The sequence below is a fragment of the Carettochelys insculpta genome, chromosome 3 (genome assembly GCF_033958435.1).
Source record: "Carettochelys insculpta isolate YL-2023 chromosome 3, ASM3395843v1, whole genome shotgun sequence".
NCBI classification, from domain to species: Eukaryota; Metazoa; Chordata; order Testudines; family Carettochelyidae; genus Carettochelys; species Carettochelys insculpta.
In genome coordinates, this window is record NC_134139.1 from 173,602,037 (window position 1) to 173,629,074 (window position 27,038).

Below are 27,038 nucleotides of genomic sequence, written 5' to 3' on the forward strand. Positions count from 1 at the left end.
TCATGTCTGGCAGACAACTTAACTTTCAGTCTGGGGTTTGTGCTGAAAAAATAATTACCTCTTGAACAAAGTGCACCCTTAAATTTTGTTCTTTAATCCACTAAAAAATCATAAAAATAAAATAACATAAATTCTGTTGTATGATAGGCCTGACCTTGACACAAGAAGATAGGAACCCCAAAAGACAATGGCCGATAAGCCCCTCACCAGACTTACACCAATGGTACGAAGAATTCTTAAACCCTTTCTTAATTCAAAACGTAGTTATAATCAGACAAGAGAGAAGTATGATATTCTTAATGTTCAACAGCTGGAAAGCTGAAGAGATGAGAAATTTTGTTCAAACAGGATTTTTGAAGTGACTACTCTTCATCTGTCTCTGTGTGGTTATCTTGTGTTTTTTATAGCTTACTCTGATTTCCCAGGCCTATTTTGTAGCACAGTACTTCAATAGGGAAAAATATAATGCACATAAACACTGATGATCAGAAAGGAGCCAAATACTATGGTGATAGGCATGGTAAGAAATCCTAGATAAATAGAGGAAAATGGGATTGTTTGGACTGACTGGAGGGAAGGGCTTAATGTTTTTCCAGTATCGGGTCATCTGGGCATGCCTGTTTTCCCACAATGCATAAGTCTAAACAGTACCAAAAACTGTGTAAACTGTGTATACATATGCATATGTACAATTGTGTAAACTGTGTATACATATGCATATGTATGAAGTCTGGGTTACCTAAAACCCAAAGGGTTAATGTACTAAAAGCTGATTGGAGAAAAGCTAACTTCAAGAGAAAAGTTAACACAGAACATGGAAAAAATGTAAAAATTCAGATGAAGAGGCTCAAATAAGGCAAACTCTGTACCAGAGCTGAAGGAATGGGCCTGAAGGATCAATTAGATTAAATGACAACCATCCTTAAGTATAGGAGATTCACTTTGTGTCCAAAAATATGGTAACTTGGGTAAATCTACCTAATGCATCATAGAATCATAGAACACTAGGACTGGAAGGGACCTTGAGAGGCCATCGAGTCCAGCCCCCTGCCCCATGGCAGGACCAAGTACTATCTAAACCATCCCTGATAGACATCTATCTAACCTGTTCTTAAATATCTCCAGCGATGGAGATTCCACAACCTCCCTTGGCAATTTATTCCACTGTGTGACCACCCTGACAGTTAGGTACTTTTTCCTAATGTCCAACCTAAACCTCCCTTGCTGCAGTTTAAGCCCGTTGCCTCTTGTTCTATCCTCAGAGGCCAAGAAGAACAAGTTTTCTCCTTCCTCCTTATGACTCCGTTTTAGATACCTGAAAACCGCTATCATGTCTCCCCTCAATCTTCTCTTTTCCAAACTAAACAAGCCCAATTCTTTCAACCTTTTTTCATAGGTCACATTGTCTAGACCTTTAATCATTCTTGTCGCTCTTTTCTGGACCCTCTCTAGTTTCTCCACATCTTTTTTGAACTGCGGTGACCAGAACTGGACACAATACTCCAGCTGAGGCCTAACCAGCGCAGAGTAGAGCGGAAGAATGACTTCTTGTGTCTTGTTCACAACACATCTGTTAATGCCCCCCAGAATCATGTTTGCTTTTTTTGCAACAGCATCACACTGTTGACTCATATTTAGCTTGTGGTCCACTATAATCCCTAGATCCCTTTCTGCTGTAGTCGTTCTTAGACAGTCTCTCCCCATTCTGTACGTGTGAAACTGATTGTTCCTTCCCAAGTGGAGCACTTTGCATTTGTCCTTATTAAACTTCATCCTGTTTACCTCAGATCATTTCTCCAATTTATCTAGATCATTTTGAATTATGACCCTATCCTCCAACGCAGTCGCCACCCCTCCCAACTTAGTATCATCTGCAAACTTTATAAGTCTACGTTCTATGCCAATGTCTAAATCATTGATGAAGACATTGAACAGAACCGGTCCTAACACAGACCCCTGTGGAACTCCACTTGTTATACTTTTCCAGCAGGATTGAGAACCATTAAGAACTGCTCTCTGGTATCCAGCCAGTTAGGTACCCACCTTATCCAGCCAGTTATGCACTTATCTTATGTGAGTAACAGTAGTTCTAAATGATGGTAAAAATTGTTTAAGCCTACAGTGAGTGAACTTGTGACTCAGTTTCCTACTTTAAAATCCAACTGCACTACATTCAACAGACTTTAGGCCTGCTCCATTTCTCTTATCCTATACCAAACAGGCATTGTTCGTGTTTCTAAACTTTCACCTTCATACCTGGGCTCATGCCTTTTTAGATGAAGGACCAAAATCAATAGCTTTCATGCACTAACCAGTAATTTATGAGCTTGGTAAAGCATGGTTATAAGTAGAGAGAAAACCTCACTAAGATTGATTGGTGTGAATACATCCATCAGTTAATATAACTGTAAGGATACATTAATCATAGGTTCCCAACTAAGACAAATGGGTTATGTACACTTGCTCAGGACTTTTTGGTAAGAAAAGCTGGTGACCGGATATTGATTTAGAAAAGGAAGTGCGTCTTTGAGGGGGGAGAGAGAAAGCAAAACACAGAGCCAGAGAGGAACAGAAAGAGCTAGAAGAAATGCAAGCAGAAACTTGTAAACATGCAGTAGCCCTAGAAAAAGCTGGAGAAAGACTTTCGTGCTGGCTAAAGAACCATGATAAGTGTAAGGACAAGACACTACCCCACGTTTTGTTCCTCATATTCAGAGAAGCAGAACTTTGTAAATTTCTTGCAAATAAGATTGCATTAAAAATACTTCATCGACATCTCATAGATCCTAAACTTTCACTAGCTGCTTGTGTCAAAAAGGGGTAACAATATCTCCTCCCTTGTCTGATCTCAAACAATTTGCTCCTTCTTGTGGTTCCTCCTCTTTCTTGTTCTCTTATAAAACCATCCACTCCAGATCCTGTCTTGACTTAATTTTACCAAAGTAAGCAAAAAAACTTGATCGATAAAATCCTGACTTCCCAGCATCCTTTGCTGTTGGTCTGTATTTTGAGTTGGCCATGCTAGCCCTGGAAGCATCCATTAAGGGTGTTCCCTGCTACAGAGAATCAAATCTTCTCTAGAGAAAGAAATGTGTATGTGGGCCATTGCTAAATTTAAAAAAAAAATGCATTCTCAAGTGTATTCCCCTCTGTTAATCAGCTTGTTTGTGCTTTACTTAACCACTGAATAGGACTTCTCAGTTACAAGCACAAGATGACATTTTTCTACAGCAGCAGTTCCTGAACTTTGCTAGCCAGGGACCCATTTCAACAATTCAGGAAGACCTTGTGACCCAAGGCAATTCAAAACCAGGGTGGCAGGGGTAGGGGTGAGGAGGTTCTTCCCTAGGAAAAACACACCCCTGCACCCCCCCAGTTTAAACCCTCTCAACCACAAAATGCTTCTCACCCCCCAGACTAAACCCCTCCCAGACCCCCCTTCTTTTCCCCCAGTCTTAAACCCCTCTCTGGTAGAGTTGTCAGATTTTTGCAAAACTCATGCAGGACAGGCAGCCCCACCTGCAGGGTCCCCAGCCAGGGCCGCCTGTCCCACATAAGACTTCCAAAAACTGGGGTGGGTGGCAGGGACCCTAGCAGCCCCACAGACGGGAGCTGGCTGGGGTGTGAAGACCTAGCTGGCAGTGCCAGCTGCAAGATCCCTGGTGGGTGGGGCAGAGGACCCTGCAGCAGTGTGGGGGGAGCCAGCTGGGGCGTGGAGCCCTGACCAGCTCTTAGGCCCCTCTGCCTCCCCCCATCCACGGGCTTAAGCCTGTATTAGCATCCCTGGTCCCCCCCCACCTACATCACACGGGAATTCCAAGCTGCAGCTGCTAACCCCTGCTGCTCCTTGCCTGAGTTGCCTCCTTCCAGCCCTGCTACTCCCTTTTCCCACCTGCAGGCTTAAATGGGATGCAATTTAATTGGTTCCAGGGCCGGATCCCTTCTGCCAGGTGTTAAACTAATTAAATTGAGTTCCATTTCAGCAGGGCAGGGCAGGGACTGAGAGCTGAGGAGCAGTCAAGTGGCTGCAAATGGGTCCTTAAGAGCCCAGCCAGCGACCCTTAGAAAATCTAACCATGACCCACATTTGGGTCCCGACCCATAGGTTGGGAATCCCTGTTCTACAGAGTTCAATGAACAACCGGTGATGAGCTGGAAAACTAAAGTAATGGTGTTGACTCCAGGATCTTCTCCAAAAACAAACTCTCTGGAAATTTGTTTGGAACCCAGTGATAGTGAAGAGAATATCCTGAACAAAATAAGAAATGCTGGAACCAAAATAAGGCACAACCATGAATCTTTGTATCCTGCAGGAAGAAGTTTGCTGTTTTGCAGCTTTCTATGTAGTAAGAACAGACCAAAAAAAAAAAGCAGTTTTTATCAATGCATTGCAATATGGCAAGCAGACCTACAGATGTCTGTAAAGAGAACTCTAATGGCAGTGAGTGTAACTCTTAGGCCGTGTCTACACGTGCCTGCTACTTCGAAGTAGCGGCGCCAACTTCGAAATAGCGCCCGTCACGGCTACATGTGTTGGGCGCTATTTCGAAGTTGAAATCGACGTTAGGCGGTGAGACGTCGAAGTCGCTAACCCCATGAGGGGATGGGTATAGCGCCCTAATTCGAAGTTGAACGTCGAAGTAGGGCATGTGTAGACGATCCGTGTCCCATAACATCGAAATAGCGGGGTCCGCCATGGCAGCCATCAGCCGAGGGGTTGAGAGACGCTCTCTCTCCAGCTCCTGCGGGGCTCTATGGTCACCGTGTGCAGCAGCCCTTAGCCCAGGGCTTCTGGCTGCTGCTGCTGCAGCTGGGGATCCATGCTGCATGCACAGGGTCTGCAACCAGTTGTCGGCTCTGTGGATCTTGTGTTGTTTAGTGCAACTGTGTCTGGGAGGGGCCCTTTAAGGGAGCGGCTTGCTGTTGAGTCCGCCCTGTGACCCTGTCTGCAGCTGTTCCTGGCACCTTATTTCGATGTGTGCTACTTTGGCGTGTAGACGTTCCCTCGCAGCGCCTATTTCGATGTGGTGCTGCCCAACGTCGAAGTTGAACGTCGACGTTGCCAGCCCTGGAGGACGTGTAGACGTTATTCATCGAAATAGACTATTTCAATGTCGCTACATCGAAATAAGCTATTTCGATGTAGCGTGCATGTGTAGACGTAGCCTTAGTTTTGCCAATATTTGCAAGTTTAAAAGTAAGTAGCCTTAGAAGCAGAATCAGTAAATGACAAAAATAAAAGTAGAACATTAGTACATTGTTACCAGCATAGAATAAAGTAAAATTCAATGTATAAAAAGTAATCTCTGTCCAGTGTGTTTTAGGTGAAATTATTGAGATCACTGAACATTGTAATGTATTGTCTTGTGTTAATGTATACCATGGCCTTCAGCTGGATATAATCAGAATTGCCTGACTATTGGATGTAAGATCTATAATGTTATCAGGAAATAAGAGTTATTCTTTTCCTCAGGTAGTAGGATCCAGATCTTTTGGGTGAGGTGGATCTCAGAATTAGGACTCTAGATTTTTTTGTGGCCTAGATTCCTATATGCATCCTGTGTTCTGGGGGAAAATATGAAATCAAGTATAATAAATATCTTTCTATATTAAAAATAGAATGGGAAGTGGAATAGTTTATTGGTCAGAGTAGAAAATGAACAATGAATTACTTGGTTTCTAATCTTATCCCCTCCATCACTTTTGGCAATTCCCATACTGTGTAAATGAAATCCTGGCTTAGCTGAAGACAAGAAGAGTTTTGCTATTGACTTCAACAGGGTCAGAATTTCACCTATCTCTCCTGTTCCAGTAGTAATGTGGGGATATAAATTATTTACCTACTTTGCCAGAGAATTAATTAAGATTTTACAATAGTTAGAAGACAAAGGTTCACCAAAGTAATAGTAATTATTACTATATTACCACACAGTTTTAAAAATATATACATTTATAATTTCGAGAGTTATTGTGGGAGCAGAATCAGCCATCCAAAGCGTGGCCACCTTTAGCGTAAATATGTTACATTTTAGAAAACTTTAAGTTTATCCTTCTTAGTTAAAAGATTTCTAGTACTATTTTTATTGACAATGTGAAGTAGATGAACAAACTGTCTTTTCCTTCTTCATCTTTGTGTTCATAACTTTTGTCAGTAACTCTTTCCTTTGCTCAGTGAACCTTGCTGAGTGGTTAAACATGCCGCTTTCTTTCTATCTGCTCTGGGACATACCTGTTTGAGGCTATGTTTACATTAGCCCAAATCTTCGAAATTGCCATGCAAATTGCCCTTTTGAAGATTACAAATGATGTGCTGAAATGCATATTCAGTGCCTCTTTAGCTTGCTGCCGGCCACAGCTCTTCGAAATTGGCGCTTTTTGCTGCCATGCGGCTCGTCCAGACAGGGATCCTTTTCAAAAGGACCCCACCAACTTCGAAATCCCCTTATTCCTATCAGCAGATAGGAATAAGGGAATTCCAAAGTTCCCGGAATCCTTTCAAAAAGTACCCCTTTCTGGACAAGCTGCGCAGCAGCAAAAAGTGGCAATTTTGAAGAGCTGCAGCCAGCGGCATGCTAATGAAGCACTGAATATGCATTTCAGCACATCATTCGTAATCTTCAAAAGGGCCATTTGCATGGCAATTTCGAAGATTTGTGCTAATGTAGACATAGCCTCAAAGAGGTATGTCCCAGAGCAGATAGAAGGAAAGTGGCATGTTTAATCACTCAGCAAGGTACACTGAGCAAAGGAAAGAGTTACTGACAAAAGTTATGATGCACTGAATATGCACCTCATTAGTAATCTTCGAAATGGCCATTTGCATGATCATTTTGAAGATTTGGCTAGTGTAGACATGGCCTAAATAAGGTTATCAAGAGCTATTTAGCTTTTGGAATGAAGCTGGCAAGCTGAACAAAAAATGGTGAGATGGGATAATTCCTTTTATAATACTTTTAGGTTTTTTGTTTTCAACCTAAAGTTCCTGTGTACCTTTGCTAATCCTTAAAGGATATGATTGAAATCCTCGGAAGCCAATGGAAGGTTCACCATTGATTTGATGGGCCTTGAAACAGCTTTGCACTCTCTAGTAGGGATGTTTTAAAATATTTCTTTTCAGGGTTTTTATGTTTATTCTGCATTCTGTGGAAACCTCTGGCCATCAAAGATTGAAAAACAAATGCTTTCAACTACAAACTGAAATTTTGTCTAAAATCAAAAAATATTAATTTGGAAATGCCACTTTGGTACATCATAGAAATTATAGTTTTAGCATCTTATGCCCTCATTCTACTTCACAGGCTGTTTTCTCTAGGCATACTACATTGTCTTTGATGCACCAGGAATGTCCATAATGCACCACAGAGACTCAGCAAGAAGAATGAAAGAAGAACGACTGTTGAATCATGGGAGATGTAGTCAAGCTAGGGAGACCGGCCTGCAAAAGAAAATGTGTGACTTGAGGCATCCAAACTATCACTGCCAGGAGTCTCTTCAGTGACATTTTGAAATAAATTTTTTTTTGGTTTGACAGATTTTGGCCCCCTTTTAAGGTTTTCAAAGTTTTGCCAAATAATCAAAAATTTCTGTGGGAAAATTGAACAAAAATGACTCATTTTACTCAGGTTTCCTCCAGAAATAATCCTTATTTTCCAGGTATCTCGGCTCAACAGCCATTATGACAAGGAAGAGAATCTCAGTACCACATTAACTGGTAGTAGCATACTGATAATTAAAATAAAACTTTCTGAAGTACTGGTTCACTAAACACAAAGGCTACATCTACACTAGAAGCATCTGTCTACAGAAGTTTACTGTTGGAAGAGATGTTCCATCACAACTTCTGTCAACAGATCGCATCTACACACAAAAACAGATCAATCTTTTGAACTACTCTGTCAACTAAAAGGGCCCTCCAGTGTGTCTTAGGACTGCTACTTTTAAATCTACTGCTACTTTTATATCTGTTAGTCTATAAGGTGCCAAAGGACTTCTTCTTGTTCTCGGAGATACAGACTAACACAGCTACCTCTCTGATACCAGTGATTCTTAGAAATTTGGAAGAAAATGAAAATAAACAATGCAAATGGCATCCCCAAAGAGGACAAGACAGAGCAGCTGTAGGAGAGCCACTTTTTATAAGATCATTAAAATATATGGTGACATAGCAATAGGAAAGAACAGAGCTGGAGAATTCAGAATGGTCAAAAATTAAATAGGAATGAAGCCTTCAAGTTCATGATGCATGTCTGGGAAAAGACAAATTCATAAAAATATCAGGATAGGTTCAAGACATATAGGATCATCCGGGAAAGACAGATATGTACATATAGATGTATAGGAAAAAAATCTCATTTAAAAGCAAGGAGAAATTAGATTATTTGTATCTCTATCCAGATACCCACAAAACTATTAGTGATCACTCAGCTTCTTATTGTAATTTAGATTACTGGACTATTTGTTACAGCATGGATAAAACAAAAAGGGTAAGAAACAAAGAAATTGATATGACAATAAACTACACATTTATATTTATAATTGAATCCCTCTGCTAATAACATAGGATTCCATGTCATACGTTGTCCAATACTTTATTGGGTACACTTCTGAACAACTTTTGTAGAGGATCTTTCAACTCTTTTTATGTGTATGATGACCATATTTTTCCCCATGCTAAGTATGGGACCCCCAGTAAAATCACTCACATTCAAACAAGTTCAACAGCAAGCAATCAGAACTATGCAGTACAAACATTGAAATTAAAATCAATTTGACTGAGCTTTTATTAAAAAAGAATACTGAATTCTTTTTTATCTACCTTTTTATCTTTAAAGCTTTAGGATTTACATGGGGAGGGGTGACAAATTCACCACTATATTCCCACTCACACATGGATAGAGTTGTCGCAGTACACTTTCATACACCTCATTCATATGGGATGGGGGTACGTGACTGACTGTCTCGAAGCTTCCAGCCCCATGCTGTCCACCATCCATACCTGATTGGGACCCTGGGACAGAACCACTTATCCTGGTGCTGGGCACCAGATCTTCCAGAGGCAATATGGAGGGGGCATGTGGGGGTCACATACTGTCCCCAGATTTCTGTCATGTTTTACATCAGAATGTAACCATTCCACAATATTCTGTCAGTCAGAATACAATTTATTTATTGAGTTAAATAGGATGGCTCACTAAGCTTATAGGATGTCTCACTAGATAAATAAATTCCTTTTCATTCTGGTTGATAACAAAAACACATTTCTGAATTGTCAGTTTTACCTGAGGACTGTAAATCCTGAGTTTCAATCAGCTATTTTGGCTAAGAAGTTTCTTCACTCTGCTTTGGACCCTAGCCTACAGGAACAAAATTCCATCTTCAGACATCTATGAGGTCAGGGCACAGAAGAAGCAGAATACAATGGTTCTTTCACTCTATGAGAACTGTGGGCAGCAGAAACTAGTTCACTTTCTCATCACCCCATGATACAGTTTATAGTCTGATAATCACTTTCAAAGAGTGCCAGTGACAGAGTTAACAAAATCACTGATGCTAAGAACTTATCTGATTCAAAAATGATTGTATATTTATATAAATAATAAAATTATTGAGAGTTACACCAGCATATTGAAAAAATAAACCTAGCCAACCTCCAACTATAAGGAACTAACAAAAAACTTTATCTGGAGTTTGTTCTTCACATAATTGCTTATTGCCTATTATCATCTGCCTTGAAACAACCAACTACTACTGGCTACTTTCAGTAAATAGAATATAGGGATGGATGGATCACTGGCTTGAGCCAGTTGCATAAGGCCAAAGACTCAGATAAGAAAAATTATCACTGTATGATAATGTACTTGGATTGATCAATAACTGCTATAAAAATACCTTATGTCAGGTACTGAACATCACAAGGAAAGAAGGCATTGAACAAAATCAGGACTTTTTTCTTTGTAATACCTCATTATAATCAGAGATTCATCGAAGAGAGTTTCACTGTAACAGTTGCATTCAAAGATGTTAGTAATTTACAACTGTTAAAATCAATGAGAAGTCCTGTGGTACCTTACAGACTAACAGATTTATTGGAGCATAAGCTTTTGTGGACAAAGACCCACTTTGTCAGCTGCATCTAGTGGAAATTCCAGAGGCATGTATAACATGAACAGAAGGGAGTACCAATCAAGAGGAAGGTCAGAGTTAATGACGTTAGTTCTGTAAGGGCGGATGTGGCCCAATTCCAGCAGCTGATGTGGAGCTGTGAACACCATCAGGGGCTTATTCACTTGCACATCTACTAATGTAATATATGCCATCAAGTACCAGCAATGCCCCTCTGCCATATACATTGGCCAAACTGGACAGTCTCTGTGTAAAAGAATAAATGGGCACAAATCTGGTATCAGGAATGATAACATACAAAAACCCGTAGGAGAGCACTTCAATCTCCCTGGACATTCAGTAACAAATTTAAAAGAAGCCATCCTGCAACAAAAAAACTTTGAAAACAGACTCTAAGGAGAAACTGCAGAGCTGCAATTCATTTGCAAATTTCACACCATCAATTTAGGATTGAACAAAGACTGGGAATGGCTAACCACCTACAAAATCAGTTCATCCTCTTTTGGTGTTCACATCCCCACATCAGCTGCTTGAAGTGGGCTACATCCTCTCTGACAGAATTGACCTTATTAACACTGGCCTTCCTCTTGATTGGTACTCCCTTCTGTTCATATACCTGCATATTTATGCGTGCCTCTGGAATTTGCACTAGATGCAGCTGACTAAGTAGCTCTTTGCCCATGAAATCTTACGCTCCAATAAATCTGGTGTCTTTTAGGTGCTTTTGTGGATACAGACAAACACAGCTATCCCTCTGATACTTACAACTATTAAGTCCTCCAACTTAATTATTGTTTGTGAAGTGCCTGAATCCTTGGATTAAAGAGTGATATAGAAGCAAAACAGAAATAAATGAAGGGAGAAAGTTCAATAAGAACACAACCAGAAAGAGTGTAGCACTCATTGAACAATATCCACTGAACAATTTATTCAGCCAAATGCAAGATATTTACAAATGAATTATTCAATTATTTTTATTTATTTCCTTGTTTCTAGTAGAGTGCTATAGAACACAGATGCAAAGCTCCCTCCCTCAGAATGGTAAATATCACAAAATTACCAGGTTTCACTGAAGCACTTCTAAAGTAAACTCTTTCATATCCAGCAACCCTGGGAATGGGAGGTTGCCAGATATTCAAATATTCTGGATAATAGAGAGTACACCTAGCAATGCAGAACACTAAAGAAAAACAAGATTAGATTTTAAGAAACAAACAAAAATGTATGCAAACTACTTTATTTACCAACAACAGTAGTATTGCACATGGTAAACTTTGGTTATGTCTACACTAGAAACATCTGTCAACAGAAGTTACTGTCGACAGGGTGATCTCGACAGAACTGTCAACAGACTGCATCTACACACAACTTGCTCTCCCTCTTGTGGCAGAAAGCAGAATGGCAGCTCTGCAAAGAGGGCTGCCCAACAATGGAAAATCCTCTCTATCAACAGAAGTGTCTACATTGCACTTTTGTTGACGGTACTCTGTCCAGAGATTATTATGCCTCAAATTTTTGAAGGACAATACTGTCGAGGAAAGGGCAGAGTTCTGTTGAGTCTTTGTTGACAGAATGCTTTAACTGTGTGCATGCTCCCTGAGTTATTCACTTATTCACAGTGCTATGTCCAGAGATTGTTATGCCTCAAATTTTTGAGGCATAATACTGTCGAGGAAAATGCAGTGTTCTGTCAAAGACTTTGTCGACAGAATGCTTTAAGGGCATAGATGCTCCCTGAGTTATGTCGACAGAAGGCTCTAGTGTAGACCAAGCCAAACTGTATTTATTTGTATTTACTTTCACTATACCGTAGTTATGGTAAATGTAGCTAAAATTTACTTGCAGTTAAAAGGCCAGTTATTTGAGAGTTCCAGATAATAGAATGTCAGATATGAAAGCGTTTACTGTATTAAGTGAACACTGTTACATTCACCCATCAAACATAGTTATGTCCTGCTGGAGATAGTTGCTAGGGAATGATTTTGCAAGGATCTTTACCACAGTTGAAACTAAAGGTACGGCTTGGATTCAAAGGGAGCGTGAATAAAGATTACATAGGCAGCATTCATATAAACAAACTCTAAAGCTCTCTCTCTGAATCCCCTACCCTAGCTGTATCTGGGATGAACTGTTTCCATTAAATAATTTATCTGGTAAGATCCCTAATGCTTAGTGGCACTGAAACCTGCAGACTAGTGAATAATAAATAAAAGCAGTTGTTCTCGTGTTAGTTGTTGGTAGCCTTATTTTATTATTTTTATGGTGGAAGGCTAAAAAGCAAGAGTGCGACAGGAGGGCATCATTATGATGGGTAAATCTCTAAAGGTTCACAGCTTTGGGTAAGCATCCATTAGTTTGTATCCTCTCCAATTAAAATCTCAACCTCTGGTGTCTACTAAATTTGGCTGAAAATTTAATGAGAGCGGGCTGTCTCTCAAGATTTCTGTATAGTACGTCCCTCCTTTCAGTCAGCCTGGAAATGCACAGTGGAGAGGCCTGAAAAAACAAGGGCAAAAGAGAGGAACTGAGGAAAAACTAACAAACAAGTTAGTTAAAATAGAGGGAAATGGAAAAAAAAACCTAACCAGCAACTTCCCTCCCCCCATCCAAAGTGCAGTCATTTCTGAAATGCCAGTCTCCTCTCTTTTAGGTGTTGCTACTGCTTTCTCCTGTTTCCCTTATTGTTTCTTTTCTTTCACCCTTCCAGCAAACAGTAATGCATGTTTTATCTGAATTTTATTTGTGAATAAAGGCCAATATTTTAATTCAGATGCTTACAACTAAGCACCTAAATCTATATGAGGTATCAGAAATTAGCCTCTATTTTAAATGACCCAAGCACTGAAGTCAATAGCAGTTGGGGATGATCAGTTCCTCTGAAAATCAAGCCACTTATTTAGGTGTCTAAACTTAGGTTGCTATATTTGAACATTTTGGCCATGGAGGTCTGAGTCCCACCTTCATTATGCAGCCCAACTTCAGAAGAACTGAAATAGATTGAAAAACAGCATTGGAGCTTACACAGTAGGACAGAGTTTGAGCCAGAGGTTAGCAGAACATGGTGCTGGGGGATAGCTGGGGACACTAGGTTACTTTTTTGCTTAGGCAGGAATGAGCTTGCTGGTGATTAGACTGTATGTCAGTACCCTGATACACAAGTAGGTCTCCTTCACTAGTAACTTCCTTAAGGCTCTCCTGACCCAAAACTCCACTAATGGGTAACAATCAGTGAACTGTAGCCCGTAAGCTTGTCAGAGATGTTTTCTGCAGTGCTGAGTCCCGACCACTATGCATCCAGAGTAGATAGTTTGCTGCTCTGTTAAATAATTGGTATATCACAGTGTATTAACATAACTGGGATAAAGTCACCCTTCCTTCAAACACAGCAGTGAATTGGTTTGCACTAAAAGTAAAGCAAGTTTACTGACAAAAATTAAACAATATTAAGTAGAAGAGAAAAAAGTGGAGCTGATTACAAGAAAACAAAAGTGAAACATACATGAACACCTGAAAATTAATCCTTTATGATACAGTCTTTTGTTCATGATGGCTTTTCTCCCATCCAGTTACTTTCTAGCTTTTAATTGGCTTGTCTGGCCAGAACTCAGAGAGATAAAAAGGTTTTCCTTTCTTGTCTCCTAGGTGAAGAATCAAGATGGAGTCTCTCTCTGATTCTTACATCCCCAAGGGATGTCTTTGCCTTGCAAGTCAGGAAGGCCTCCCGGGGAATCTGTCTCCTGTGTCTCTCTGGGGTGCAGAACCTATTTTAATCTTCTGTCTCTTAAGTTGCAGAACAGGATAGTCCCCACTGATTTAGCTTTATGGCTTTGTTTGCTGCTACTGTGTAATTTGAGACAAACCCATACTCCTTTGTCTACGACAGGTCTGTTTACCAACTTTTCCTTGACTAGGTCAGCTTATCTTGAAACATGTTCTAGTAACAGCATACAAGGTAATTCAAGAATTCACATATAACTTTAACATGTGCATTTTACAATGGTATTACTAACCACGTCTCATATGATAACTCACAAGGCATATTTTCTACTAATATCATTGCAGTAATGCATAGGTATGAATACAGGAATGTCAAAGGCATAGTAAGAACACAACACATTTCACAGTAGTCTTAATTTCTCATTGCTCTCCATTGTGTGGCAGGGTATCCCTGGGTCTTGCCAGGGCCTCACACCTCTCCGTTCTGCTGGATGGGTTAAGCTGCACTTGCCGCTGCCAGTCAGAGCTGACCAACCAGCCCATTCCCCCTTGCCTCCCACCCTGCTGTCTCTTGTAGATGCTATTTTTAATTATCTGTCTTCTCTCCTCTTATCTCCACATCCTTACCTGGTGCACACCTTCACTTAATTCTGTCCTTTCCTCCCCGGCTGGGACTGCTTTTTAAGCTCTGCCGGCGCTCTGGCAGTGAGGTCAGCTAGCCCTCATGGATTACCTGCTGCCACGCTCTATTGGCTCCACCTGGGAGCTTAACTAGTTCTTTTTGTTCTTTCCTTAGCCGAGATAGATTCCTGAGCTGCCTTTCACCCTTCCAGCTGGGGTCTGCTGGCCTGACCCTGTTACAACTACAAAATCCCAAGGAGTTTTGTAGCTATCTCAGATGCTGCCCATGTGACATCAAAACTGGCAAAAAAAATATCAGTAAATACAAGATTCATGAAGAAACTGAGGTGATGCTCACTCAGCATCTAAGTGCCAAAAAATGATTGGGGTTGACAAAGCCTGAGTAAGGCAACTGGACTCCCTACTCAATGAATAGGGGAGTTAGGTACCATAGAGTAGGATCTCCCAAAGCCAGCAAAATATGTGGCTTTTTGCTTAAGCATCAATAGGAGATGTCAAGCTGAGTGTATGTTTGTGACATAGCATGGTATACAGACTGAGTAGTGGTGTCACCCCTACCTTGTAAACTGAGTTGCCCTTTAAAATGCTTTCTTCCTAATGTCCAACCTGGATTACTCACAGCCTTCAGTCACTGCTAACTGCGTGTGTGCAAGTCAAACACTCTTTGGATTTTGACAGCCTTGGCTATGTTTGGTTGTGGTCCACCAGTGCTGGAGTGTCTCCCAGAAATATATATCCTATAAGCTACGTCTACACGTGCACGCTACATCGAAATAGTCTATTTCAATGAATAACGTCTGCACGTCCTCCAGGGCTGGCAACGTCGATGTTCAACTTCGATGTTGGGGCGCACCACATCGAAATAGGCGCTGCAAGGGAACATCTACACACCAAAGTAGCACACATCGAAATAAGGGTGCCAGGAACAGCTGCAGACAGGGTCACAGGGTGGACTCAACAGCAAGCCGCTCCCTTAAAGGGCCCCTCCCAGACACAGTTGCACTAAACAACACAAGATCCACAGAGCCGACAACTGGTTGCAGACCCTGTGCCTGCAGCATGGATCCTCAGCTGCCGCAGCAGCAGCCAGAAGCCCTGGGCTAAGGGCTGCTGCACACGATGACCATAGAGCCCCGCAGGGGCTGGAGAGAGAGCGTCTCTCAACCCCTCAGCTGATGGCCACTATGGCGGACCCGGCTATTTCGATGTTGCAGGACGCAGATCGTCTACACGTGCCCTACTTCGACATTCAACTTCGAAGTAGGGTGCTATTCCCATCCCCTCATGGGGTTAGCAACTTCAACATCTCGCCACCTAACGTCAATTTCAACTTCGAAATAGCACCCAACACGTGTAGCCGTGACGGGCGCTATTTCGAAGTTGGAGCTGCTACTTCGAAGTAGCGTGCACATGTAGACGTGGCCATAGTGTCATATAACCTGTGTCTACACGCGCCCCTTCCTTTTGAAAACGGCATGTTAATGAGCGGGTTCGAAAGATGCTAATGAGATGCTGCAATGAATATGCAGTGCCTCATTAGCATAATGGCGGCCCCGGCAATTCAAAAGTGCGGCTTTTCGCATCGCGTGCTGCCCATGGAGAAGGGACCATCCAAAAGGACGCCCCCAGTTTTCGAAAGCCCGTCTTCTGATCATCAGATAAGAAGAAGGGCTTTCAAAAACTGGGGGGGTCCTTTCGGAAGGTCCCGTCTCCACGGGCAGTGCGCGATTCGAAAAGCCGCACTTTTAAATTGTCACAGCCGTAATTATGCTAATAAGGTGCTGCATATTCATTGCAGCACCTCATTAGCATGTTTCGAACCCACTCATTAACATGCCCTTTTTGAAAGGAAGGGGCACGTATAGACACAGGGATAGAGTATACCTCTTGGAGAATACAAATATGTCATGTCCCTTATTCCTTTAATGGAATAATAGGCACACAACCTGTCACCCCAAACAGGTGCCCAGATGCTTCAACTTGAACACATGGGATTAGGTAAAACGATCACATTTATTAACTGCAGAAAGAGATATTTTAGGTGAGTACAAGTAATAAGACTTAAAAGTTAAACTCAGTTACAGGAAAAATAAACATAAACCGCTGGTACCTAATGTAACAAACTACATTGGATTCAAAGCTAAATTTTCTCAGCCCTTGTTTCCAGCACTTTCACTGACCAAAATCCTTTGTCTTCTCTTCCAGTTTGATGACTGTGTTTACTGCTTAAATGAAAATTAAGACAAACGCACAGTCCTTTGTTTAGGGCAGACTTGTTTGCTAACTTCTTTTCAAGCAGGGCTTTGGGGTTAATAACATCATACAGTTTTGCCTCACATATTTTATCAGGACAATAAAATGACCATTAAAAATAAAGTGACTAGAAAATTATGAGTATTCAATGGGTACCTTCCTCATAAGGCATTCTCTGTACAAAGATTATTACCATGATGTTCCGGTGTGCACACAGGGTATGTTCTATTACAGTATTAAATCCCACCCTGCTCTTAGAGAACAGGACCTAAATTTGGGCTACAGGAAAGAGTCTTCATTAATTTGAGATTCTCAGTTGTAGTTTTCTCTTGGCTTTAGGCACCTATGCCATTTTTGCAAGGAGCCAGGGGATCATTTTACGTATCACTTTTAACCCTGTGGCTGGGTACTCATGTGGAATATGAGAACCTCCCTGTCCAAGTCCCCTCAGCCATCTGCAGGACAGATAGGATTTAAACAGGGATCTGTTACAACTCAGTTGTATGTTCTTGTGACTAGGCTATTGAAATATTCTTACATGGGGCTCTATCAATCTCTTCTGCTGAATTGTTTCACTTTCAATTCAGTAATGAAAGGATCACTGGATCAGAGAGTGAGAGCAAGAATTGTGGACTAGGGGAGATCCAGGATCCAGTTCCCCTACTGCAAGGACCATTTTAATGATTTGTACAACAGGAGAGACTGAAGGCACCCAAATCAGAATATGCTGTATCCCATGGCTAGAGCATGCCCCTGTGGGTATTAGATCTCTTTTCAAATCCCTTCTATAGTTCAGGTGGATGGGAAACTTGAACTTCAGGGTGTGTACTGGGCCTAAATTTAGGAGGGAGATCTCAATCTACCCAGCCTCCTTCAGTATTTTATGTGAGTTAATCCATATGGGTCTACTTTATTAGGTGAACTCAAAGCCTGGGATTGGGACCCCATAGGGGAGTTAGGTGTTTTTCTTCCCAGATTTGTGCACCAGTCTGGGGCTCCAAAAGCCGAAAACTTGGTATGGGACTGCAGTGCAAATGGACACGGGCAGCAAATTAGGCGGGCAGGTAATATTACTGCACAAATTTAGGTGCTTAGTGGGGAGTCTGTGAGGGGAAATTGGTTGGGGAATTTACTCAGCAGCAGCTGAGCAGGGATTCTGTGAACATCAGTGGGGCCTGAAACTGGGAGTTAGGTGCCTGAAGTGGCACTTTGATGCCTACATCTTTTTGTGGATCCAGTCTTAAATATTTCCCTTTATGCCTACATTCAAACAACTGCTAACCCATCCAGCCAGCCATCTTGCTGGGAATGCGCATTCAGCTGTAGAAGTGTTGCTCATGCTACCTGCTTCCCAGCTGCTAGTTTTTTACTTACCCATTGTGGAAAAACAAGCAGGAGTGTGTGGGGTGGCTGGAATTTATGGCTAGAAGGCCTGAGGAGTGAACTGGATAACAGCCAGAGTGAAGATGAAGGCTAGTGGCAGCAAGTAAGGAGGTGGCAAAGTGAGGACAGTTGACCCTGCAGCAGTGGGCGTGGGAGGTAGCAGGTGTACATGGCTTTTGCTTTAGGACGGGGGAAAACTGAGATGCTGAGCACAATAATGCATCTGTTCATTTCCTTTTTGTAATTCACTGAGAACGAAGGCTTGTGTACACAGGAGATTATTCCAGTTCTGCTAGTATATTTATACCATTATAGCTAAAACTCCTCATGTAGACCCTCTGATCCTGGAATAAGAAAAGTTCTTTTTTGGCTTAAATTATTTCCAAAACAACAAAAGCTAAACCAAAAAACTCACTCCTGCCAAAAGAAGTGTCCACGTGGGGAGTTGTACCAATATAATTGTAGTGGTTTAAATTCACACCCTGCCTTGTATTCAGCTCACTGCTCTGAAGGCTAACGCCAGCAAGGAATGAAGACCCACTGATGTTAACAGGCAAAGTGACTGCAGATGAGCTCAGCTAAAAGCAAGAGCTCCAGTTACACAGTTTGTAACAAAAGACAACGTGAACAACAAACATATAAATCTGGGACTAGAGCTATGCAGACACAAACTGTCAGTGGGCAATAAAGACTAAAGAATGAATCCTGTAGCCATCCTCATACGTGTATCTCTCACTCTTCCTCTGTCTCTTACAGACTTTCTTAGACACCATGATTTCACTAGCTTTTTCCTTTGTGTTGCCAGTCAGGTCCTCCCTCTGCAGTCTTACATACGAAGAAGATTTATAATAGCTGCATCCATTGCCAGTGCCTCAAAGAGACAGTAACACACCATGTGAAGGATCTTTATACGGGTTTTTATCATCGCTTCACTGATTTGCAAAGGTACCTTTTTATTATTCTTAATTATTTTAAATACTTAATTCCGGCAACTTTAATCTCCTGGTAGATATTGACCTCTGAATGCCAACATCTGTAAAATCACAGTCTGTTGTCACAGTAGCATAATGGCTGTGATGTCTTAATTGAAAACATGGGAGGTAAAGAATTTTAAAGTATAATTAGAGCATACTTCAGCATGATGCTGTGAATGTTGTTCTGTAGGTGGAATGGAAGACATCTGATATTTCTGACAAACCATACCAAAAATGTAAAATGCAGACACTGTACTCATATGGAAAACAAAACACAGCACAAACACAATGAAATGGCGCCATATGTTAAGAAATGCACATCCCAGACACAGAGGGCTAATTAGCACAAGAAAACTGAGGCGGCTGAATGATGAAGCCAGGAAATAAAAAAGGAGAATGAAATCTAGAGGCAGGTTAGTATAGGAGACACACCTGGCAACAGCTTGGCAGATTCATGAGATTAAATGAAATCTAAGGAGAAATAATGGAGGGGAATTAATGGGCTTAACTGTGAAGTTTTCTTTTGTTTTAGACTCTGTCACCTGTTCCTTTCTTCTTTGGAAAGTGTCATGTATTATCCCTAGTGATGGGGGAACCTTCAAAAACTTGAGGTTCTGTTCACATTAATGCTCCAAGGCTTAGAAACTTACCTGAACTTTATTTCAAACCTCCTCCAAAGCAGGATGGAAATCTAAAGCAACTACACATCTTGGGGTATTTCTGACACCAGTTGGTGACAGAAAGTCAAAGTTACAGTAGGCTTTCTTTAGGCATTTTGAAACCTCTCCTTACCATCCTCACAATGTGCAAAGTTTCATGAAACTGAAGGTTAATGGGGAAAAAGTCTATTTTTTTTCAATATTTCACAGAGAGACCAATGAGCGGGAGATGGCATAGTAGGTCCAGGGTCAAGTTGAGGATTTATAGGGCCTGCAATGAAAATAATAAGAATCCCACTCTGGCAGTCTGATCCCTTCATGAGAGGGCAGCTACACATCATCGCCATCCGCTGTGGCTCTGATACTTTCCCCAGAGGACTCACCTCATCATCTGTGCTCTGTTTCTTGCTGGATGTTTTTGTTTTCCCTTCCAGTCTGTTGCTGGTACCTCCCTTTGTGTTCAGCTCCCTATGCTACTTCTCCATCCACATGTGCTGTTTGCCACCTACAAATTTAAAATTCCTGTCAGTCATACACTTGTCTCTCCCAGTTTTGGCTTCTCACATGCATATGTGCTCTGGCCCCTTATACTTCTGCTTCTGCTTTTTCGTATTATTATTATTCGAATTACAGAAGTCCCTAAATATCTCAGCCGAGACCCAGGTCCCTTTGTGTTAGGCACTATACTAGCATTTGGTAAAGAGACAGTTTCTGCCTTGAAGAACTTACAATCTACATAGACAAGATGTAAAGTTTGGGAGAGGAAACAGAGAGATGAAGAGACTTGACCAAGATCTCAAAGCCAGAAGGACTGTCACAAAGCCCAGGAGGCCAACAGGCAAAGTGGGAGGAGCTGGGCCCCTGCTCCTAAAAGGGCTGAGGCCTCAGGAACAAAGGTGGGACTGGGGAAAGCCAGCCGCAGCTTAACCCAGAGTGTGCCATTCTAGGCCCCTGCCTCCAGCCCTCAAAACTGTCCAAAATGCACCGCACAGTGCTCCGGCAACAATTTAAAGGGCCTGGGGCTCCGGCCACCTGTGGTAGTGCCAGTGGCGGTCAGGAGCCCCAGGTCCTTTTGAATCTCTGGACCCCAGGGCAACTGCCCCTTTTGTTTCCCTGTTGGCAGGCCTGCACACAGCAGTTAAACTGGAAACAGACCCAGGTACCTGAGGCTCAGTACTGCACACCTGTTCACTAGATGACATTCTCTCACTATGTAAGCATAAGAATTAACTATTTCAGTGCAATCATTTAGCTGCAACATCTTTTAGTGTGAAAGGGTCAGACAATCTAATAAAGCTCTACTACACTAGAGAATGTAATCTTTCACCCTGTCACTACAAGATTGTTCTTTATTGCATAGTCTCCAATACTTTGGCCATTTCAGTTTGGTATGTTCCACCATTCCCCTAGGGAAACTATTCCACATTCAGATGCACTTAATTATTTGGAGAGTTTCCAGTTTTCCAAATTTTCTTAAATTTCCTTTTCTTAATTTCATCCTGATATTTATAATTCTGCCCCCTCCCTTCAACAAGGGGGATGATGAATGTCACATTACTTGGTCTTGCACTTCTTCTGGCCAAATATAGTCAGGCTGTGAGGAAATAGTATCTAGCCAGTTTCATCCAGAGTAGCAACAGGGAGGGTTGGAGAGATGCTTTTCTGACCACCTCTAACAGCAGCATAAAATCATAGTCTTGGTGTTTTTAAGTGTCAGAGGGGAGCAGAGGATGAATGGAGACATGGGACATTTTTTGTGCTGAAGTCTGAGTTTTCTAGAAGTCAGTTCACTCCTAATAAAATGTGTCTGCTCAGACCTTCTGGCATGTTGTGATGTCCTTTTCAAACAGGGTAGTGTCCAAAGAATTCACAGTGGCTACATCTACACTTCAGTGAACTGTCAACAGAAGTTTCTGTCGGAAGATATCTTCTGACAAAACTTCTGTCGACAGAGTATAGCCAGATCAAAGGAGCAATCTGCTCTGTCAACAGAGAATGGCTGGACAGCCCAGACACTCTCCCGACAGAACGGCCAACCAGAAGCATAGCAGACAGGGCTTCCCAGTGTCCCAGAAGCCCTGTTTGTTCACAGAGCCCCTCCCCTCCCCAGAGCATCCACACTGGCTTTCTGTCAACAGATTCTGTCAAGAAAGGCATTCTGCCTCCTGGGGGAATGGCAGAATGCTGCTGACAGAAGTGCCACATTCTGTTGATTTACTGTCAATAGAATGTATTTTTTGTGTGGATGTTCCATGAGTTTTGTTGACAAAGTCTCTAGTGTAGATGTAGCCAGTGAGAAGTGCACATAGGCAAAGTAGTCTTCATCCAAACAATGCATATACACACAGTTTCCATGTGAACAAGCGTCACGCAAAGCCTTCTAAGTCAGCAGCCGTCTTTTCATTAGCGTTGCCAGACACCCTGCAATGTGTGGGTCAGTCCCAAATTTCCATGAAAAGTCCCATGTCCCCAGTTTATGCAAAAATGTGCCATGGTGACATTTGTCAGGACTTGTCATGGAAATTCCACCCGAGCCACATTTCCTGTGGCTGTGGCTGCCAGTTGGGCTTCATGCCCCAGCTGGGTCTGAGTCACAGGAACCCCAGAAGGTGTTGCGGGGGGACCATGGCAGCTCCGAGGCTAGGGCGCAGAGCCCTACCAGCATCCTGAGCTGTGAGAACCCCAGCCATGGGGGTGGGGGAAACCTGGCAGCCCTGAAGCTAGGAACTGGCTGGGTTGCAGGGTGTCCCAGCCAGGCAGTAGCCTCACAGTCACAGCAGTCTCCCAGTTGCAGCAGCCTCCCAGCCACAGGGCTGCTGGTTTTCCTCCACCCCCAAGTACACCAGCTGGAGATCCCAGCCACAGAAGTCTCCCAGTTGCAGTGCTGATGGTTTTCCCACCCCAATGGGGATCCTGCATCTGGGGCTGCCTGTCCCTCAAACCCTCTCCAAAAATCTGGCAACCCTACTTTTTCACTCTGAACACCCCCAACATGCTATAAAAACTCCACAGTGTTCCTGTGTCAAAATAACTGGTTTTCTGCATATAAAACCAGGGCTGGTGTTAGTGGGTAGCAAGCAGGGCAGTTGCCTGGGGACTCAGACCACAGGGGCCACTGTGAAGCTACATTACTTGGGCTTTGGCCTCAGTGCTTCAGCCCATGCACTGAAGATTTGGCTGTCTGCCCTGAGCCCCATTGAGCGTAATGCCAGTCATGTTTGGAGGCCCCTGTGAAACCTGCTCACGGCCCCCTAGGACCTGTTGTTGAATACCACTGTTCTAAGTCAAAATGCTGCACATATGAAATGTTATGTCAGCTCTAACTATGAAAACTGTACCCCTGCAATTATTTTCCCTGTCAGTTTCAATGGAGACTCATATTTAATTTTTCAGCAAATATATATATATATATATATATATATTTGGAGTTGCTTGAAAATTCAACTTTGCAAAATCTTATTTTGAAAACCCTATTAAGGGATTCCTAAGGTATCGTTTGACTTTTATCCCAACATATAGAGCCATGCAGACATGAGACAAGACACAAGCCATTTAAAAGGAATAATTTTTAAAAAATTTAATGTAAATGTATTTGCTCAGTTGTATTTACATTTTTGTGAAATGTTCTGTTTATCCATGAGAAAGAATCTACATGATGCAACCCCCCTCCCCCATTGTGTGTGGAATGCTTTCCTTAAACTAGCCTCCAAAGCCAGTTTCTTGCTCTTCAGATTCCTCCTGTTGACCCACCCTAATAACGATGGTAAGTTGCCACCTGAGGAAACGTAGATGGATGACTGGCAGGGACTTCTTTCAGTTACGTGTTGTAATAAGAATACATCAAACTCATTTAGATGTGCATGTGTCCAGGGCTAGATTAATTCTTCTGACGGCCCAGGACTCGTAGATTTTGTGTGATCCTCTACCTTCTGGGACAGGGCAAAAACAGGGGCTCAGTGTGCACGAAGGGGCTGCCTGAGAGTGGGGCCTAGGAGGAAGGTAGGCTGTGGGAGCAGGCTGAGAGTAGAAGAGTGAGGTGTGATTGGGAGCTACAGTGCAGGAGTGGGATGGGGGTGGGGTTATATGGTCTGGCAAGGGTTAGGATGCCGGAGTGGGAGGGAGGTGCAGGATCTGGGAGGGAGGAAGGGGACGGGAGGGGGCTAGGGATGTGTCACTTACCTGGCACAGCTGCCACAGGGAACAGGTGGTCCTGTGTGACCCTGAGCTTTCAGGTACCTTTCCTGCTTCTCCCATTGACCTCAATTCCTGGCCACTGGGAGAAGTGCGGGTGGAGACTGCAGGCGATCAGTGCTAGCAGTGCCTCAAGAGGCGCAGACAGGGGTGAGGAGGGGAAATGGCAGTGGAGAGAGCTGCTTTCTTCCCTATGCCCCTGCCAGGCAGAGCCTCCGCACACAGGCGGCTACATACCAGGACACTGGGTTATAGGTTCCCTGTAAGCTGGGGCCCTGGGCTGCAGCCTCAACAGCTGCTTTCATAATCTGATCTTGAACATGTCTGGCCTTGGTTAAAATCACATTTTTCTTCTGTTTACCTCCTTCTCTTACATCAGGGTTTTGTTAGGTATCGTCTCCATTCCAGTGAAATAACTAACATGCTCAAACTAAGCACCTGGTCGGGTTTTGAAGAATTGGAGCCTTAGATCATTAACTCTTCTGGACTCGTTTATATTGCATTAGTGTAGAACAGGAGTGGGCAAAATCAGTCCCAGTGGCCAGGTCCAGCCTGCCAAGCATTGCTCTTGGGCCCACCCAGATGATTAGCAGAGCGTGCATATTTATGGGCAGCAGCTGCATGTGTTCAGCTGCCCCGTCCCCCACCTTGTTCAGTCTGCAGATAAGCCACGCTAAGGATTCTCCTGCTAGCTCTGCCGGGAGAAGGGGGAGGAGAAGAGTTGAGGAGAGAAGGTAGTGATGAAGTCAGAGTGTTTCCTTGTCCCTGTACCTATCTCTGCAGAGCAGGGGTGGGGAAAGGGAGACACACAGCAGAGCTGCTCCAGCCTGATGAATGGATGATAAGTGACTCACTCAAGAATGCAGAGCAGGGAAGCAGGGAGACAATACAGCAGGACAGATTTCCCATAAAGAGGCAGAGGATGGCTTCTCTCCAAAACTTACCCAACAGCAGCCAGCACACACGCTCTGTGTCACGGTCACACATACCCAATCTGTGCCACAGACAGCCACATATACACCAGCACACACTCTATCTGTGCCACAAAGTCTGTCTCTCACACACAGTGTTTCTCTTCCACACTCATGAATTCTCTTTGTCTCTCTCTAACAGCAACGAAGGGGCCTGTGGCACCTTATAGACTAACAGAAAAGTTTTGAGCATGAGCTTTCATGAGCACAGACTCACTTCTTCAGATGCTGGTCTTGGAAATCTGCAGGGCCAGGTATAAATGCCCCTCTGCTATATACATCGGACAAACTGGACAGTCTCTACGTAAAAGAATAAATGCACACAAATCAGATATCAGAAATGGCAATATACAAAAACCCGTAGGAGAGCACTTCAATCTCCCAGGCCACACAGTAGCAGACTTAAAAGTGGCTATCCTACAGCAAAGAAATTTCAGGACCAGACTCCAAAGAGAAATTTCTGAGCTACAATTCATCTGCAAATTCGACGCCCTCAGCTCTGGCTTAAACAAAGGCTGCGAATGGCTGGCTAAATACAGAAGCAGCTTCCCCTCCCTTGGTGTTCACACCTCCAGATCAACTGCTGGTAGTAAGCCTCACCCTTGCTGACTGAGCTAACCTTGTTATCCCCACCCTTGCTCTGGCTTATTTATACCTGGCCCTGCAGATTTCCAAGACCAGCATCTGAAGAAGTGAGTCTGTGCTCATGAAAGCTCATGCTCAAAACTTTTCTGTTAGTCTATAAGGTGCCACAGGACCCTTCGTTGCTGTTACAGATCCAGACTAACATGGCTACCCCTCCGATATTTGTCTCTCTCTGTGGCCCTTAGTCCCACCCCTTCTGCCCAAGGCCCCACCCCTTCTGGGGAGCCCAGAGCTAGTCCATGGTCAGTGGAGTCGTGGACATGCCCCTCTGCAAAAATGATTGCCTGCCCTGGTATAGAACAAAGCACGGTGGAAGCCTGACCCTAACAGGTGTTATTGTAATACACATATATAAACAATAATAACTAGTAGGTATAGTGGAATTGAAAGGTGACCATAAACTAGGAGCCTGGTTACATATTTTACTCTTAAGAAATTACTATCTTTCCTGAATACTACGAATATATTTTCATCCTGATTCTAGGCAGGGTATATATACTTTCTTGCTATTGATTCCTGCTTCTCACCCAGCTTGTGTGTACTGTACAGTCTGATTTGGTTTAAGGTAACAAGCGTTACAGTTTTTTTCCTTGAACATAAGCAGTAACAGTCATGACTGACTTCTCAGCTGCTGACAGCCTCGGGGATTCAGACTCCCCCTTCACCATTAGACAACCCTGTAACCAACAGGAATTCACTGCCCTCTTGACTCAGAGGAGGTTTTTTGGAAGAAAAAAAATGGGGGCGGGAGGATAATTTAGCCATCCGTATCAAATTAAAAGGAAATACATAAGCTCTTTCCAGGTCAGTTAAGCACAGTGTGTCACTACCCCTCAGCTTCTCAGAACATTAACCAGCTCCTCTCCGTATATTTTACCATACAGCAGATAGCCTGCTGATGCTGTAATGAACAGATTTCCTTATTTTTCTTTTCATGCATTTCTCTGAAAAGGATTGTAGCAAAGGCGGTATAATAAGACAACTGGGTTAGAAGTCTAAATGAGATGTTAGCTTTAATTTGTTAATCATATAAAATCTGCTCGATTTCTGGAATCATCACACTAACCCTACCTGGTTAAAACTAGTCCCTTGATAGGAGGCTTCTTGTCCTGTGAGCCACTCTTCAGGAGTATCAGGAGTTTGACCCACATGCCATTGGGGCAGGGGGCTGGACTCGATGGCTTCTTGAGGTCCCTTCTAGTCCTAGTGTTCTATGATTCTATGACTCTACGACACTATCACTACAATAAGTCAAATAAAATTCCAAATAGTCAGTGATGAATGAGAAACCAGAAAATCCAGAATCAGGGCCAAAGTTTTGGTAAAAGCCTCAATCCTGCAAACACCTAACCATGTATTTGACTTCAAGCATGTGTGTAGTCCCATCGAAATCAAAGGGACTCTTCATATGCTTAAAGATAAGTACTACCGAGTGAAGTTAAGCCTTTTGCAGGACTGCGTGCATAGGAGTGTATTAGATA